Genomic DNA, 17,663 nt, shown 5'->3' with positions numbered 1-17,663 from the left:
TTCTCGGAACAATTGGATATGTAATTCACTGAAAATACAGCCCATCTTATCGTCAACCGCAGCTAATGGTTCACTGAGTTCGGCCTGTCAGCCGGCGCGGTGGGTTGTCCACTGACTGCTGAGTTAGTGTCCACTGAGTGCTGACTGTCCACCAGACTGTCCACTAGGCTGTCCACCAGACTGTCCACTAGACTGTCCACTAGACTGTTCACCGGACTGTCCACCGCCGCGCGTGGGAGTGACTCAGCGCGGCCGAGTGTTTTGTCTCCCTCCGCGTCTGTCTGCCGTCCAGGTTCCGAACCCAACCCTTCCCACCGGAGTGTGGGCGGCACGTGATATCAGCGACAAAAACGCCGCCGTCCTTCCTATTACGGTGCGATGTCTTCATCAGGAGGCGCTGTTTACATAGCCTGCCACACAATGGACGACAGGGGAGGCGGGGATTTGTCGCGGTGTGCACTTGGGAACGCCGAACACCGCGGCGCGCTGTGGCTGTTACGACACCCTGGGAGGGGAGGGGGGTGACACTCCTTCCCCAACTCAACACACACCCCGGTGGGAGGTGGGGAGGAGAGGAAACGGAGGTTGGCCCTTTCCGTCAGCTTCCGGTCACACTTACACATGACTCGACCCTGAGACGAGGAATGTAACAAATGCATTGTGTAAATCAGCACGATCCTGTTACAGTTAAACGTTGGAGATTCAATGGCATTGCCTGAATGCACATTGCACAATATGTGTGTCGAAGATGTATGATAATGTCGAAAAAGACGCCATGGCTCTAGTTTGAGTAAAATATTTTGTTGACTTAGCGTTTTGCGACGTTTTTACTTACCTGTGACAGCTGCAATGACAGCAACACTGCCGGCAGTCAAAATACCAGCATTTAGTAGCATCGCCGCCAAGAGCGGCAGCGGCAGGGAATGCCCATCCACCGGCACTCAGCGGCGACCCCTCACTGTGTGACGTGCCGAGGCGCCGTGGGTTAACAAACAGCAGTCGAGCCCGCCCGCGGCGAGCGCTCCTCGGCTGTGTTTCTGATTCAGATTTCATTGGCATCGTTAAGTCTCCATCGGTGTGGTAATGTCTGTCGATGATTTAATGGTTCGAACTACCATCGTTACCGATCAGAGCGGCAGGAAGTCGACACTGCCGACAGGGAACGGCGCATTAACAAACGAGCCAACAGTGCCGGCAGTATAACCAAACACCACCGCACGGCATTGACAGGACTGAGCTGACAACGCTTTAACCCCGGTATGTGATGCATGGGTCACATGCCAGCAGTACCGATTGAGCTCTTCACCACTCGGTTGAATTTATAGGAAATTTCCCCTACTGAATTCAATAGCAACATGGGGCAGTCGCACAAGGCCGAGGTGACAAAGCACCGTTGGTCTATTCCTTTCTCACCGCCCTGTGGAATGAGAGGCAACATTGGACGCCGGTCACCCCTGTAAGCCGGTCAAGGGTCAACATCCCGCCCCCTCTACCGCACACCTTCGGCTCTGCTGACTGCATGGCCCTGGCACGTGCCGGCGGAAATCCACAGACCTTGCAATGCCAACTTGCAAAGTCGAGCCACTTGCCACACTTCCTTCCAAACGGCAAATACACGGAAAGGAAACGGTGTTCAGTGACGGGCGGCCGATTTTTACATGCTCTGGAAAAAAAGGGTTTTCATAGAAATTCAGTAAATAAGATGGTATTTGATAAAAGATAAGTTACTATAGATTTTACGGGACTTACTTCTATGTGTTAAAAATAAAAGCCAGAATTACGTCGTTCTTGTCTTCTTGAGTTGTGACTTTTGCAATTCCGTTGCATGTGGTAGGTATTCCTTGTTCTATGCTGTGTATGCAAATTATGGTGTGTTTCCATGTGCAACCACAGCTCAAAAGCCGCTCTAACCAGACCGCAGGAGCTGTGACATCAACATTAAATATCTGAAAGACAATGATTTAATATCAGCTGACTACTTTAGTCAATTTCAACTGAGTTGTACTACATTGTAAGCAAGAATCATTGAAAAAGTTCATGATAATCTTCCTCGTATCATGAGGTCATCAGTCACACTTTATTGTCAAAAAATAATAATAATGGATTCGCCACGTCATCGTCATTACTAATTGGCTGAATAGTGAATACAAGACAAGAAAACCAAATGTCACATTGCCACAGATCTCAACCGTTCAAGCCATCTTTCCTACTGAGCTCAGCTTTAACCCGCGCCCCGTTGGGCTCTGCCGAGCAACGCGCCCCGTTGGGGGGGGCCATTTTGGCCCCCCCCCCTAAGATCTCGAGAACCACGCAACGTAGCGACAAGCGGCAAACGGTGTTGGATAGCCCTATCAGGGAACTACCTTGTGACCCAATTTTATTGACCTAGGTCAAACCGATGACGTCACAGGTCAGGTCAAAGGTCCAATTTTCACCGCTTACAGGCATTTCAAGAAATGCGTTGTAAAATCGAGTAAAATGCATTTCATTGAAAATCATCGATGGGGAAATGTTCTTCAAACACATATTTTGCTAGTTGAGGTCATTGATTCTAGGTCAGGTCACAGAGGTCAGGTCACTGGGGGGTCACAATATGAAAGTGTCGTGTGATACATGTTTTATGGTCCATTTTACATGACAAATGCGATTATGTGGATCAGGCAGCCTTTGGGGCCAGCTTAGGTCACGTTTTGGTCAAGGTCAGGTCAAGGTCAGGTCAAGGTCAGGTCAAGGTCAGGTCAAGGTCAGGTCAAATTAGGTCAAATTTCAAAGTTGATATTTTTGCATAAAATGGGTATCGAATCGATGCAGCTCGTCACGGGGAGTTCAATGGTGGTCTTTGTTTTGCCGTACGAGGTCTAGAATCGCTAAAAATTGAGTTCAAAAATTTGACGTCATCATTTTGGAACAGTTTTTTCGCTATAACTTGGCCAAAAAACGAGATATCGATCTGAAATTTGGTATGTATATAGGAGAGCGCAGGGACTATCACATATATTCCGGTTTTTTCGAAATTCGGGAAAGTTTTGGATTTTTTTTTTAGTTTTTCTAAAAAAATCAATTTTTTGATTTTTTTTGGGTCAAAAACCCAAAATTTTGAATATCCGAGATAGCAGTTTTGTAGCGCCGCACTTTGTCTATTAGACCATATAAAGAACTTTGAAATTGCTTGATAACTGTAGATTTGGTGAGCGTTTCAAGATTGCATGTTTTTTGCTCATTTTTGCTCGAACATGACCTCAGTTTGACCTCAATAACTCCTGACCTAAGGTGACCTAAGACTTGAAATTTGGTGTGAAGGTGTCAAATTGACGTCCGGAAAGGTACTGAAAATTTGGCGGCGCTGCGCACCGCCGTTTTCTTGCTATTCAGGAAAAACCACAGGGGGGGCCAAAATGCCCCCCCCCCAACGGGGCGAGGGTTAAAAGCTTTCATATATGAACTTGGTGATATACAGATGCTGAAAGTACAAGGGAATATGTGTACAACATTTGTGGATACCTATGTACCTACAAGACTCAAACATAGGCCTCCAGATACCGGGACCTTTGTATACCGGACTTCTGTAAACATAGACCTCAAGATGCGTAGGTCTATCATTCAAACACCATAAAAAAGGTCGAAGAAGGCTTTTTGTGGAAGGCAGGATGAATGAGATTCGTTGCTTTTTCTTTTTGCTACATTTGTGATTGTTTCCAGGAAACCAAAGAGAGTGTTCTGTAACACAGAGGTGTGCTTTTTGAAATATAAACAGTATGAACTGATGAGTTTTTGATCTTAGTTGATGCGACACATATATGTAAAAACGTCTCTTTACTTCAAGTTTATTTTGTGTGCGTTATTCAAATTACGCAGGTAACCGTGCAGTCTAAGCTAAGAGAAGCAGAGCCGTGGACTGAATGCCACTCTGATGGCGCTGCGTTAGTTTCGCGACTTCGTAAGCCTGGTTTCCAGCCAGCGTAGTATCAGGTAACGGCTTTACTGCAGTCGCACGGCTGACGATCGGCAGAGCGGACATAACTTCTGACGACGCGGCGCCACTAAAAAGCGGGCGCCTTCCGATGGCGGCTGATGTCGGCGAATCTGTGCACTCATACATATTTCAGTGCATATCGGGTCGGGTGTAAACACGCGCCGGTATTTTTATTGCCGTGTTTGTGTACGGGCGCACACCGAGGTGGCCGAGCGGAAAGATCAACACGCCGATTCGTAATTGGATTGCGAGGTGTGCGTTTTTACGCCGGCGCACCAGTCAACACTGGCTCGGTCGGTCCTGGAGACTTCTTTGCACTAATCAGTCAGTTTGGTGATGACAAACCAGTTCACGCATTCGGTGGATAGTTTCTTCAAAATGTTGAACTCCGTCATAAATGAACATATTTTTTGTTACATTTCGTAAGAAAAAAAATGTTTGAAGAGCAAACAAATACAAGAAGAAAAAAAGAGAAAAGAAGGGATAGAAAGGAGAGGTAGCGGAGATGAAGGACGAGGATGGAGAGGAACAAATAGAAAAAAAGGAGGAAGAGATGTTGAAAAGGAAGAGAGGAGGAGAAGTGACCGTCCTCGGTCTGTCGGGGAGAGTGTATGTAAATGAGGTCCGATCTCTCGACGCTCGTTCCGGCGCCGGCGGCGAGCCCACAGACCGGCGGCCGGCCGTATCTACCGGCGTCCCACGGACACCGATTAATTCTGACTGACTAGAGGTGACTGGAAGTAATACGGAATGACAGCGACGGCCCAATTATCATTGTTCAAAATTCATCGTTTTGCGCCGCGGAGGTGGCGGCGGCGGCGGACCGGGTGCCGGCTCGCGCTGCCGTCAGTCCGTCGCCTCCGCAGTCCGCGTGTCACTGGTGTGACATGCTCGTAATGAACCCGCCACTACTGGGGAGCAGGAGTGACGGCTCCAAGACGGACAGGCAGGCTGTGGCCGGCCCGGTAGGTGAAGGAACGTGCCGATGGATTCCTGATAGCTGCCGTTCAGTGATGCGGCAATCATCCGGCAGTGATCCGGCAGTGATCCGGTGATGATTCGGTGATTCCTGCGGCGGTGATCTGGCGTTGATCCGGCAATGATCCGGTGATGATCGGGTGATTCCTGAGGCGCCGGGGATCACCGCTATCGCTGCGGCTCACGGTGACAAGACTTCCAACATGCAACGGTACGCTCCGCTACTGGAAACGGAAACTCGCTATTGGCGATCAGTCTTATCGGATTAGTGGCTTTGGCCGAACGTTTTCTTGTAATACGATCAGCTAGCCCGATAAGAAAACCATGTTAGAGCTTATCTTCGGTACATCTTAATTCCTGTAGTGAGGCTGCTCCGTCGGGATTTTTGGTTTGGCATTTGAATCGCGATCGAACCGAGGAGTGTTTACGATTTTACCAGCATGTCAAAGGCAATGACAAGGGATAGTGATACAGGAAACATTTGTTATTTCAAGACGTTTTCACTGTGAATGAGGTTTTCTCACCGCTTATGTAACGTTCACAAACTATACAATACACCTCATTGATTTGCAACATTTTCATGAAAAGTGATATTGTCTGCAAAGTTTAATGTGTACAATTTCTTGACCTTTTTAATGTTCGACAATAATTGTACCTATTATGTCGCATATAATGCTGTGTCATATGTTACGTGCATTGCGCAATGTGGAAGTTGTCATTCTTTCCATCATAGAGGCCTATATGTACAGCTGAATCTTATCACAGCAGTCAATTCATCTGCTCAAGCTAGGCCAACAAAACGCTCCCTTGATCGATTACCGTGTTTTCAATTACATACAACAACTGACGAATATAGGTATGTCTTTTATTTGACAGGCGACGTTCTATTTCCAATTGAATGTGAGCTGTGGGTATCACCCACAAATTTCAAGACAAGTGTCATCCCCATCGGTAATAAGGTAAGAATGTCGCAATAATTGCTAAAATACTGCTATTGACTAGTTAGGCGCACAATGTAGCCCGATTTCCAAACCTCTTTTACAGTCGCCATTTCCGACTGAGCTCGCACATCGGCTGACCAATCGCGTGCGGAGGCTTCGTTGGTGGCACGGTCGTCCGGTGGCACTTCCCTAATTCCACCCGAACTCCAGCCACCATCGAAGGTCAAATGCTAATGCAGCAGCGGTCGCCTGGTCCGTTCCTCGAGTACCGTGAAATGTTGAAAACCGCGCCGTGAGCCAGTGTTGGCTGCTCAGCACCCGGCCCTGCTCAGCTCGGGTTGAGAGCTCCAAGCTTGGATCCTCACTCCTCAGTTTGAAGCCCAGGAACATATAATGATTATAACTATATAGAGGCGCTTTCTTCTTGGCAAAGATAGTGAAGTGGCTTATGTAACGATGACTGGCGTTCACAGCTATCACCGGTTTCGGCTGATCAGGACTCGGCTTCAACTTTGGGTACGGAGCTTGCCGTTCTAGTCGAAAGCGCGATGATGAAGCCTTGATTGTTGAGGCACGCGGAGGTTACAGCTCTAGTCTTTAGGGCTTGCTGTGGATGTGTGGACAGCGGACGGTGGACAGTGGACGGTAGATGGTGGATGTGGACAATGAATGGTGGACGGTGGACGCCGATGGGCGGTGGACGGCGGACCGTCGACACTGGACGGTCGATGGGTGGTGGCTCGCTGGGCGGCACGCGCCACCAACAGCGCGCCTCCCCTCCTAGGATCTGCTCAGCGGGAGGCTCTGTTTCTGCGGCCATTTACAAGGCTGGCCGACCCGCCGCGCAGTTATGGATGGCCCGCCGTCTGCGCCCGCGCTGAGCGGGCGGGGCTGGGACAGCGGGCTGGGACTGGGACAGCCGCTGAGCGTGCTGAATCCGGGCAGCGGACTGGGACAACCGCTAAACGGAGCGCGACAGCCGCTGTGGCGAGAGGCCCATCCCAGCCGACAGCCAATCCTCCTCCCCGAGCTGCTGCGTCACGTCTGTTTGCCAAACACCCTGGGGCCGTTTTTGCCGGGCTCCGACCACCCCCTGTGCTCCAGTTGTCCTGTCGCCAGCGCCAGTTCTTCTTATGACTCGTGCACTCCGTGAATCAATGGCTGACAGCAGCACCGTCTGAATGAATGGGGACAGCGTGTGCCAAGTGCTGCACGGACACTGGCGCCGGAAAAAGTTGGCCCGACAGCCCGGCGTGTGTGAAATGAGTTATCGAAGACACCATGGGATGTAGCTTCCGCGGCGATGCATCGCAAGTATCCATGGCGCTCCGTATACGTCCTTCCAGCCACTATCAACTGTCTGGTCACATACACAGGCATTGCAAGGGATCTTGCACGATAAGCCCTCAGACTCCACCGGGTTCGCGTGGTTAGGCAGCCCAAAGTACCTGAACGCAACAATTTTTGTGAACTTTTACGTTGATTTTGCTTGCTATTCAAACAAGAACTAAAAAACGTGTAACTGTCAATGGTTCGGCTTTATCCTAAGTCTGGTAAATCGATAAGGCAAGGTTAAACTCCATCATTTGAAACAAATCAATCGCATCCCTCTTCCACGTAACTCTAGACAACAATATGATATGCAGATTGCAGACATGAATGGCCGAATAGTTGATGCACCCCGACCCGGGCAACATTATAAATTGCTGATATTTTTGATGAAAATGAATAACATCATATGAAGAAATCTGATCACTTTTGAGACACTGAAGACACAAGAGTTGAACGGAACAAAATAATGCGTAGTTCTGCACACAAAATAGTATACTAGCCGAGTGTCTATACCAATTACCAACATTGTATTACACAAAAGTATAATGCAAGCTGCTACGATCCACCCAGCTAGCAACAAGAATAATTAGAACTGTGTTGACTGTTGAAGGTAAGTTCGGTTTGATGTTTTGTTGATGCCAGTAAAATTTACGACGCAATATGAATGGGTTAGCGATTGGGCAGAAATCGACACAGACGATGCTGTCAATTAGGCATTATCGAGGGAGTGCCATGACTGAAACATGTCAGTGAGGACGATTTGGTGGAAAAGTGCCGTCAGGTAAAAGTGATTTACAGCTTTACATGCATGTCCGCTTTTCCTGTATAATATGGTGATGATCTAAGTCGGGCTGTTTTATTTGTGGTGTTTGTTGAATGCAGTTTAAGTGCAAACGGCTTTTAATTCATAAGTGATCCAATTTAGTAGTCATTTGGAACACGCAAGATTACAGTTTTTGAAGTACCGTAAACAAGTTCAAAACTTCTGTTCCAAAGTTTTTAGTTGCACATTTTCGTCTTAATAGAAATGTTACATTCAAGACTCTATTTTACGATGCCAGATTTTTAACCACGTATTTTCTAGTACTTAGTTTTAACCCGCGCGGGGCTGGGGTCTCCAGCCGAACGCGCGGGGCTGGGGGGGGGTAAATTTTACCCCCCTGTTATCTCCCGAACTAATGGTCCGATTTGGAAAATTCAAACGCCAATCGAAAGCTCTCATCACGAACTACTAAAAACATGTACTTAATTTAAAGTTTGAGGTCAAGGTCAAGGTCAGGTCAAGGGTACAAATTGCAAGTTTCTACAGTATCGGCCTTGCACCGTAGTTGCCGAAGAATGGAGTCATGGACTGAGACTGATCGCCCAAAACGTGTTCTTAGGCTACCAAGACAATATTCGTTGCATACAATATCATTCAGAGGTCAAGGTCAAGGTCAGGTCAGGTCAGGTCAGGTCACCAAAAAACAAAATATAGAAAAGGGCATGTGCGACACATGTTTTATGGGTCATTTTACTCATAGAATTCAATAGGCACACTCAATAAGTGATATGGACCACCTCTGGATGAATTTCAGGTCGAGGTCAGGTCAAGGTCAGGTCAAGTTAGGTCAAATTTTGAAGTTGGTTGTTAAGGCCTAAAAAGGTGTCTATCTGATGCAGTTTTTCACGGCGAATCGAATGGTGCTATTTTTGTTTCCGTACGAGGTCTAGAACGTCCAAAAAAGTCATTTTTCAAAAATTTTGTGTGTCGTGACGTCATAAAATTTTGAATAACTCCCACATTTTTGAACTGATTCTTCTAAAATTTGGTATGTAGGTGCACATAGACCACTTCTCTGACATATATTCCGGTTTTTCGATAGACTCAAAATTTTGGATTTTATAATGATTTTCCCAAAAAAGTCAGTTTTTTGAAAAAATTTAGGCCAAAATCCAAAATTTTCAAAAAACCGAGATAGCCATTTGATAGACAAATTAAAACTACGTATCACCTTTTTTGTTACGTCTTGATTCCTTTAAAAATGAAGATGTTAGCGGCGTTTGAACTTTTGCCGTTTTTGAAGCGAAAATGGCGAACATGACGTCACTAAAACGTCAATTTCTCAAAAAATTTCCAACGGATTTCGCTCAAATTTTCAGGGAACGTGTCAAATTGATGTCAGAAAAAGTACTGAAAGTTTGGCGGCGCTGCGCGCCGACGTTTTTGAGATATCGCAAAAATTCGCGAGGGGGGGTAAAATTTACCCCCCCCCCCAGCCCCGCGCGGGTTAAGATCTACTTTAGAAATAAAAGTACTTGCCAAGGTGTTGGCACTGGCGGAATCACTCGCTGTGGGGAATTATTTCGGTGTCCGTGTGTCTCCCTGTGCCGTTCCGACCTCGACTCTCCGTCATTTCACAGTTTGTTTTCCTCGGAGGCGCGGGCCCAGGAATGACCGATTGAGGGGGATATCGAAATTCAAATATACGCCGCTGCATAATTCATAGTGTGACGGTGTGCGCGCCGGAGCGAATCGCCTCATCAAGGCAGGGCTCTGCTGATGTACGACTCATCTTCATTGGTGAGCCGCGCGGATCCGGAAACACCCCGACTGGCCGGAGTGTCCGGATCTACCCCGGGCTAGTGTGCCCGATATAACCTGGGTCAATATGTCCGGAAACATTCCGACCGGCCGGTGTGTCCGAAAACATCTCGATTAATCAATTGTGTCCTGGATACATCCTGACCAACTTCTGGATATAGCATAAGTACGTACGTGTCTAGAATGCAGAGACTCCGGCCATGCCTGCAAAAGCGTTAATTTTTACTTCTTCCTTCCTTCAATAAGCGTTGTGCAAAAGTATGCGTTTTCAAACTAACGCTAGGCGAAAACTGCGGTTTCCGGACTTCCGGGTGCTGGTGTATGCCACCCCCCCCCCCACCCCCCACCCCCACCCCACACACACACACCCTACCCCCACCCGACCGTGCAGGATGATGTCGGAATGACAGGCTCCCAGCGGCACCATTGTCAATTCACACTCAGTGAACAGTGAACATGTAAAAATGTGGCGCACCAGCAGCATTGAAAGAGGAGGAAGTCCACAGACAACATCAGCTGCATATGGACATTGGTGTAGCAATATTGGATAGATGGAGTGTGCTACAATGTTCTGCCTAATGAGGGTTTTTTTGCCTAATGTGGGCTTTTCATAAAATGCTGAATCATTGAATGTTAACACGCTGAATAATCTCGCTGGGCCGTTGTTCGAGTTTGGCCCACCATACCGGGATTTCATTCTCCCTTATCTTTATAACTACCTAGCCAAATTTTGAAATAGAAGCTTCATTCCATTGCTCCATTTATCATAGTTAATTAATAGCCCAGTTTTATTGACCTCAGTGCTAATGATGACCTTAAAAATCGTATCAAATTTAATTAGCTGATCTTTCATTTCTCATATGAAAAAATATGCTGTCAGCTATTGAGAGTATTCTCATAACATTCTGATTAGGCTGGTTTCCTGAGCCATTTCATTGCAGATGACATCGCCTTTATACAGGACAGGTCACAAAGGTTCCAAAAATAATTTTGCTTCTAAACAATAAGGATGTTCCGGTTCTCTTCACATCCCTTTTGGTGCCGAATGTGTCTGCGGAATGGCGAGCGTGTACAGTTTTACGCTCATTTCAAGTATTTTTTCTGTCATCTAGCGCATTCTTTGCTCTTTTCTTGACAGGATGCACATTTTTTTTTTTATTTAGAAAATTAGCTCCAATTAACATACACTCCATTTTTACCCACCGAAATAGACTTTTTTGATGTACGTGTGACTATAGACAAAGAAAAACTGCATACAACAATCTTCTCGAAACCAACAGATGCAAAAGCTCACCTTTACTTCCTTTCTGATCACGTATTGCACATTTACCCTCGCCGGCACTGGTCATTTTGCGTCCTTCGACGGCACAATGGGGGTTGGTACGACCCCCTCGCGTTTGACCACTGATCGAGCTAGAGCTTCACGGAAAAAAAACGAGCGTGTTGCCCGTCACGAGAGAAGATCGATGACGCCAAATTTTAAGGTCTTAGGTTATCAGTTGACCTTTAAGGTCAGGTCAATGACTCAAAAGTGGGAAAAATTAGGACCTGTTAGGAAGTCGTAAAGTGTGGCTTCTATGGGGTTTTTCGGGGTACTGATCACGAATATCACGTTAGTTTTGATCACAGATGATGTCTTGAAGTATTTTGACCAGGTCGGGTCAGATCAGGTCAGGTCAATCAGTACCCGTCAGGTCAACCGTGACGTGACGGGTATTCGTATTACGTGTCAATTGCCTCTGACAGCTTCGTAACATGTTACGAAGGCACCAAAACTTCTTCGTAAATGTTCAAATGGTTCCTTAATTTGAATTCAGCTCCAAAAACTAGCCTAGAAACATGTAAAACTCGAAAAAAGTGAACCGAGGTCACCAAAGGTCAATGACCTGACCTGACCTTCAGGTGACCTTGACATCCACCCTAATGCATGGGAGCAATATCAAATCATATGTTTGAACGTTTGAAACCACGAAAAGCTTGCAAACGCACGGCTAATGCGAGCTGACATACGCCGAATCGCGATTCCGGCCAAATATGGTTTTGGAAAGTAGATCACAGGTCAAAGGTTATTTGGGTCAGGATCATGAAATTTTCAGGGTAAGAGTAAAATTGATCAATGCGAAGGTACTAAAAGTTTCGTGGCGATCGGCTGCTTTTTACGCGAGTTATTTGACAAAAACCTTAGGGAGTTGCATAAACCCCCTGTGCCGGCGAGGGTTAACCCGCGCGGGGCTGGGGTCTCCAGCCGAACGCGCGGGGCTGGGGGGGGGGTAAATTTTACCCCCCCCCCTTTATCTCCCGAACTAATGGTCCGATTTGGAAAATTCAAACGCCAATCCAAATATCTCATCACGAACAACTAAAAACATGTACTTAATTTAAAGTTTGAGGTCAAGGTCAAGGTCAGGTCAAGGGTACAAATTGAAAGTTTCTACAGTATCGGCCTTGCACCGTAGTTGCCGAAGAATGGAGTCATGGACTGAGACTGATTGCCCAAAACGTGTTCTTAGGCTACCAAGACAATATTCGTTGCATACAATATCATTCAGAGGTCAAGGTCAAGGTCAGGTCAGGTCAGGTCACCAAAAACAAAATATAGTCATTTTACATTTTACTCATTTTATTCATTTTACTCATTTTTTCATTTTACTCATATAATTCAATAGGCACACTCAATAAGTGATATGGACCACCTCTGGATGAATTTCAGGTCGAGGTCAGGTCAAGGTCAGGTCAAGTGAGGTCAAATTTTGAAGTTGGTTGTTAAGGCCTAAAAAGGTGTCTATCTGATGCAGTTTTTCACGGCGAATCGAATGGTGTTATTTTTGTTTCCGTACAAGGTCTAGAACTTGCAAAAAAAATCATTTTTCAAAAAGTTTGTGTGTCATGACGTCATAAAATTTTGAATAACTCCCACATTTTTGAACCGATTCTTCTAAAAATTGGTATGTAGGTGCACATAGACCACTTCTCTGATATATATTCCGGTTTTTTCGATACACTCAAAATTTTGGATTTTATAATTATTTTCCCAAAAAAGTCAGTTTTTTGAAAAAAAGATTGGGCCAAAATCCAAAACTTTCACAAAACCGAGATAACCATTTGATAGACAAAGTAGAATTAAGTATAACCTTTTTTGTTTCGTCTTGATTCCTTTAAAAATGAAGATGTTAGCGGCGTTTGAAATTTTGCCGTTTTTGAGGCGAAAATGGCGAACATGACGTCATTAAAACGTCAATTTCTCAAAAAAAAATCCGACGGATTTCGCTCAAAATTTTCAGGGAACGTGTCAAATTGATGTAAGAAAAGGTAATTAAAGTTTGGCGGCGCTGCGCGCCGCAGTTTTTGAGATATTGCAAAAATTCGCGAGGGGGGGGTAAAATTTACCCCATCAGCCCCGCGCGGGTTAAGCGAGTTGCGCTTTATTTAACTACTTGAGTTTTGAAAATGTCATTTCGAAAATGTTCATACTACTTGTATGCCGCTGACGAAGTGACATGAATACAGTCACACTGTCCGGAAAAGCCGAGTATTTAAAAAAATTAGGGAGATTACGGGATAGGGTATGGAATTTAAATATCACGGGGATATCTCTACAAATGCAATCATACAGAGCGATCTCGCACAGCTTTGGAATTTCGCACCCGACCCGGCGCTGCATGTGACCGCAACGCAGTGCCGGGTGGCAGCTGCGTACCGGAAGAGAGACACGCCCGCAGCTCCGGGGTATATCAGGGCTCCGCCGTTGGTCCGTTCCACAGTTGGGCTGGCCTCACACTCAGTCTGCGTTGCAGGTTGCATAGGTTCCACCATGATCAAGCTCACAGCTGCTCTCATTGCTGTTCTTTTGGGTTCTGTTTTGATGTTAGCGGTAGAGGCTGGTCGAGGCTGCGGAAGAGGTCGAGGACACGCCTTCGGCTGCCACGGGGGAGGAGAAAAAAGCAGCGAGGAGAGCGACAGTGAGGAGAGCACAACTAGCGTAAGTACACTGCGAGCACATGGGTGCAAAAGTGGGAAGAGCATGATTTTGACAGCTTCATAAGTGAACCACATACTTCAAGCCAACCAATAGTTTTATTCAATGTGTTTTTTATTTTTTGAGTTAGAAATTTTACTCGACCTAAGCTCTCAAGTCCTCTCTTACCACTTAGACGAATATGTTTTGTTATAAATGTCTGATTTGCTGCTGAGGCTCATTATCTCTTATTTATACACCCCGTGTTCAAGATGCCAAGATTCTGCAACACAGAGAAGAAAAAAGTGTTTTAAGTTTAGTACAGAACGGCTGCGATGTGAAACTCCCGCTGTTAAAGGAAGACTGCCACCTTCAAAAAGTTTTCTCAGATCGGCCTATGATTTATTCCCTGGACAAAACAAAATTTTAGAATTCACCTGACAAAGTATCATCACGTGAATCGCGAAAAAAATTGTCGATTATCATACAATTATCAATCGGTTAATGTCTAGCGACAATGTTTACACATCACTAGAATTCAAGGTCATAAGATTATTACATTTTATTTGAAAAAGTAAGGTATTTTATGATTTACTAATATATGATTTCATAAGAAATTGGCCATGTTTAATTTATTTTGCATTGCAAAAAATCATGGCTCATTTGGAATGGGTCTGGCCCATGTTAAACCCCATTTCCCACACTTTTTTGGAAAAAATGAACTACTGAATATATAAGTTTAACTTTTATTTTGACACTCCAAAATTCTTCTCTGATCTCGAAACAATCAAAGTTTTGACATATATTTACCAAAAGATAAGAAAATTCATGTTTCAAAGTTATCGATAAACAGTAGAGATGTCGGTTTTCTTGGACTAAAAAAATGGCATCAAACTGAACTTTGATCTCCGATTTCTCGCAAACGGGTTCGAATTTCGGAAAACCGACTTCAGTCTGGGACATAGGTGGCTCAGCTCTAGTGAAAACCGTTTTGTGAAAAAAAGGTGGCAGTCTACCTTTAAGTGCGTATGTGCGTAATCATCATGATATGTATAGGTCTGACAAAATGTGTTACCTTTTTAGGTGGACAACTGTACCTGGAACGACGCCAAAGACTGTAATGGTGAGTACAGAGCAAGAATGACTAAAGTGACCATCTCACCTTAACCCGCGCATGACTGGGGTGTTTTCCATAACACGAGTGACTGAGGGGGGCTCTCCAGAACCCCCCCCCCCCTCCTATCTCCGAAACTACTCGGCCGATCGTCAAAATTCAAAGGGCGTCTGATAGCCCTGGAAAAACTGTCGAGCGAAACCTATTTTCATTGACCTCGAGGTCACCGATGACGTCACAGGTCAGGTCAAAGTAAAAATTATCGGCATTCTTGCTTGCTTACAATTTAGGCTCTGGCCGCCGGCTGACAAGTCCGATCAGGCTCATTTTTTGTTTACACACTCGTGAACAGAAGCTTTAGATATCTTGAGGGTACCAAACTTGTACTTTGATTTTCAGGTCGGGGTCAGGTTATCACAGGTCACGGAAATATTATATCATACGTCGGTCACGTGACACATGTTTCATGGTCCATTTAGGCCATAGATTTCGAATTTAATGTCTTCTGAGTCATTTGAGGTCATTTGAGTCGAATTCAGCTTAGGTCAGGTCACTTTCAGGTCCAAAAAGGTCAAATTTTGAAGTTAAAATTTTTCAACAAATAAGGTGTCTGCATAGATGCAGTTTGAGTTCAGGTACACGATGGTGCTATTTATATTGGTGTATGATGTCAAATACGTACTGAAAAAAGTTTATTTGAAAATTAATAATTGTGAATTTTTTTGCACTAATGCGTATAACTTGGCCATTTTTGAAGATATTTAGCTAAAACTTGCTAGAGTAAGTCATAGGCATGCGTTCTATCACATTTATTCCGGTTTTCTCGAAAAGTCAAACACTTTTTGAAAAAAATATAAAATATAAATTTTGAATTTTATTTTATAAAATTTTCGAAATTTTCAAAATTTTGAAAATCCGAGATAGCAGTTTGATATCGCAGTCTATTCTGAGTCTTTTCATGCAAAGAAATTGGATCTAGCTTAAAAACTGAGCTCTTGGGAGCGATTGCCGTGGTTTTGCGTCGAAATCGGCCGAACATGACGTCACTCTGACGTCATTTCTGGCCGACCTATGGTAGATACGAAGCTCATATTTTGACACAAGGTGTCAAATTGATGCAGCCGAAGGTACTGAAAGTTTGACGTTGATACGTCAAGCAGTTTGAAAGTTATTGCAAAAAAAAAAACGGGAGGGGGCTATGAATAGCCCCCCACCCCCCAGTGGGGCGCGGGTTAATGGGTTAAGTACCTAATAACGGTGAAGACGAATTTAATCTGTGAAACAAAATCGAAGAGTAGTATGAGAGCATGGGGTGTAAGCCGTGTGCAGCTTTTTTCAGATTTTGCAGCGATGACGTTTTTCTGACATGACATGACATGACAACTAGTGGATCGATACTGATCATAATGTTATGCTAATATCGTGGTGTGACGTCCAGGTATTCAATCGATCGCTAAATACACGAATAAATCGTATTTCTAGAACCATAACGTTGATCCGAAACGTTCAATGTGTATTTATGACGCGATGTGCAGTAACTCCCCGTTGTTGCAGGAACCTGTGTGTGTCCAGAAGGCTTCACCCTCTGTGGTGGCATTTGCTGGTGGTACAGCAACTCTACGACTGCAAACTTCACCGAAGCAGTCAGCCTGTGCTCTAGCCTAGGGGCCGATGTGGCGCTTCCAAGCAGCGAGGAAGAAAACCAGTGTGCAGCCTGTATGGTTCCAGATACATCCAGTCGCGTCTGGCTGAACCTACGCGGAAACTCGACTATTGATTCGTTCGTGAATCCGGCTGGGGCCGCACCCGCCTACGCCAACTGGGCTAGCTACCACACTTACTATGAGCTGTGTGACAATTGCGATGATAGTTGTGCGTACCTCTGGCCGAGCGATGGTCAATGGTTTGCTGGCTATTGTGATGTGACAAGTCAAATCCTTTGCCAGCGACCCTTGCAGTAATGTTTAAGCACGAACTCGCAGTGATGCAAAATGCATATGCAGAGGTCGAAATTTCTATGCAGGTGGAGACCCAATCCACAATGAGTTCATTACGTTGCACATATTGTTGTTAAATCCTTGAATTATATGCACTTCGAAAGTTCAGTTGTAGGATAAGGATTCTAGCCTTACCTTGGTGCTGTGCTGTTTTTTTCAACCTTGTGTGCAACATGCTGTGCAGTGCGCGGTGCGGTATGGAGCTGTGCAACATGCAACATGTTCATGCAACACGATTTTCTTAGATTCTTATTTCTTATTTTTCACATCTACAAATCGATATAAAAATAAATCAAATCTTACAACTCCGTTTGTTACAACGCTGACACTTATGTTGCTAACCTAAGCAACAATGGGTTCTGGCCTGCCCGTTCTGTGGGATTGCACTCACAACCATGTAACAAGATGGTGAGATAAGTCCTAAGAATGCAATGTTAAATCATTTCCAGATTTTTTAACCGCAAGTCTGGCTACCGAATTACATGACACTGATGAAATTAAGCTCCTGTGGCTTCTGAGCCCCACAGGAATGTTAGTACGCAGAAATACGGGCTCAACTGCGGGTACGAGCCATGAGAGCTGATAATTATTCATCACACAAATCCACAAAGCACATGATTATCTATTACGATCGTAGGTAAAATTGTCATATTATGAAATCAACTTTTGATATTGCAATATGAAATGGGTATGAATCACACAAAACATACCCAGTGAAGTGCTTCGTTTCAGTAAAGCAATCAACATGCTACGCAGCACGGACGCGCGATGCATCCAACTCACCCTGCG

At 45.1% G+C, this 17,663-nt stretch overlaps 1 long non-coding RNA gene across 1 annotated transcript; it reads left to right on the top strand.

The window, feature by feature from the left end:
* Window positions 1-13,432: 13,432 nt before the first annotated feature.
* On the top strand, window positions 13,433-17,428 carry LOC122371482. Its single transcript, XR_006254744.1, has 3 exons — window positions 13,433-13,787; window positions 14,847-14,886; window positions 16,432-17,428. It is a non-coding gene; the product is annotated as an uncharacterized LOC122371482 (long non-coding RNA).
* The last annotated feature ends 235 nt before the right edge of the window (window positions 17,429-17,663 follow it).

The sequence above is a fragment of the Amphibalanus amphitrite genome, unplaced genomic scaffold, assembly GCF_019059575.1.
Source record: "Amphibalanus amphitrite isolate SeventyFive unplaced genomic scaffold, NRLGWU_Aamphi_draft 001248F_arrow, whole genome shotgun sequence".
Taxonomy (NCBI): domain Eukaryota; kingdom Metazoa; phylum Arthropoda; class Thecostraca; order Balanomorpha; family Balanidae; genus Amphibalanus; species Amphibalanus amphitrite.
This window is presented reverse-complemented; position numbering and strand designations above follow the sequence as displayed.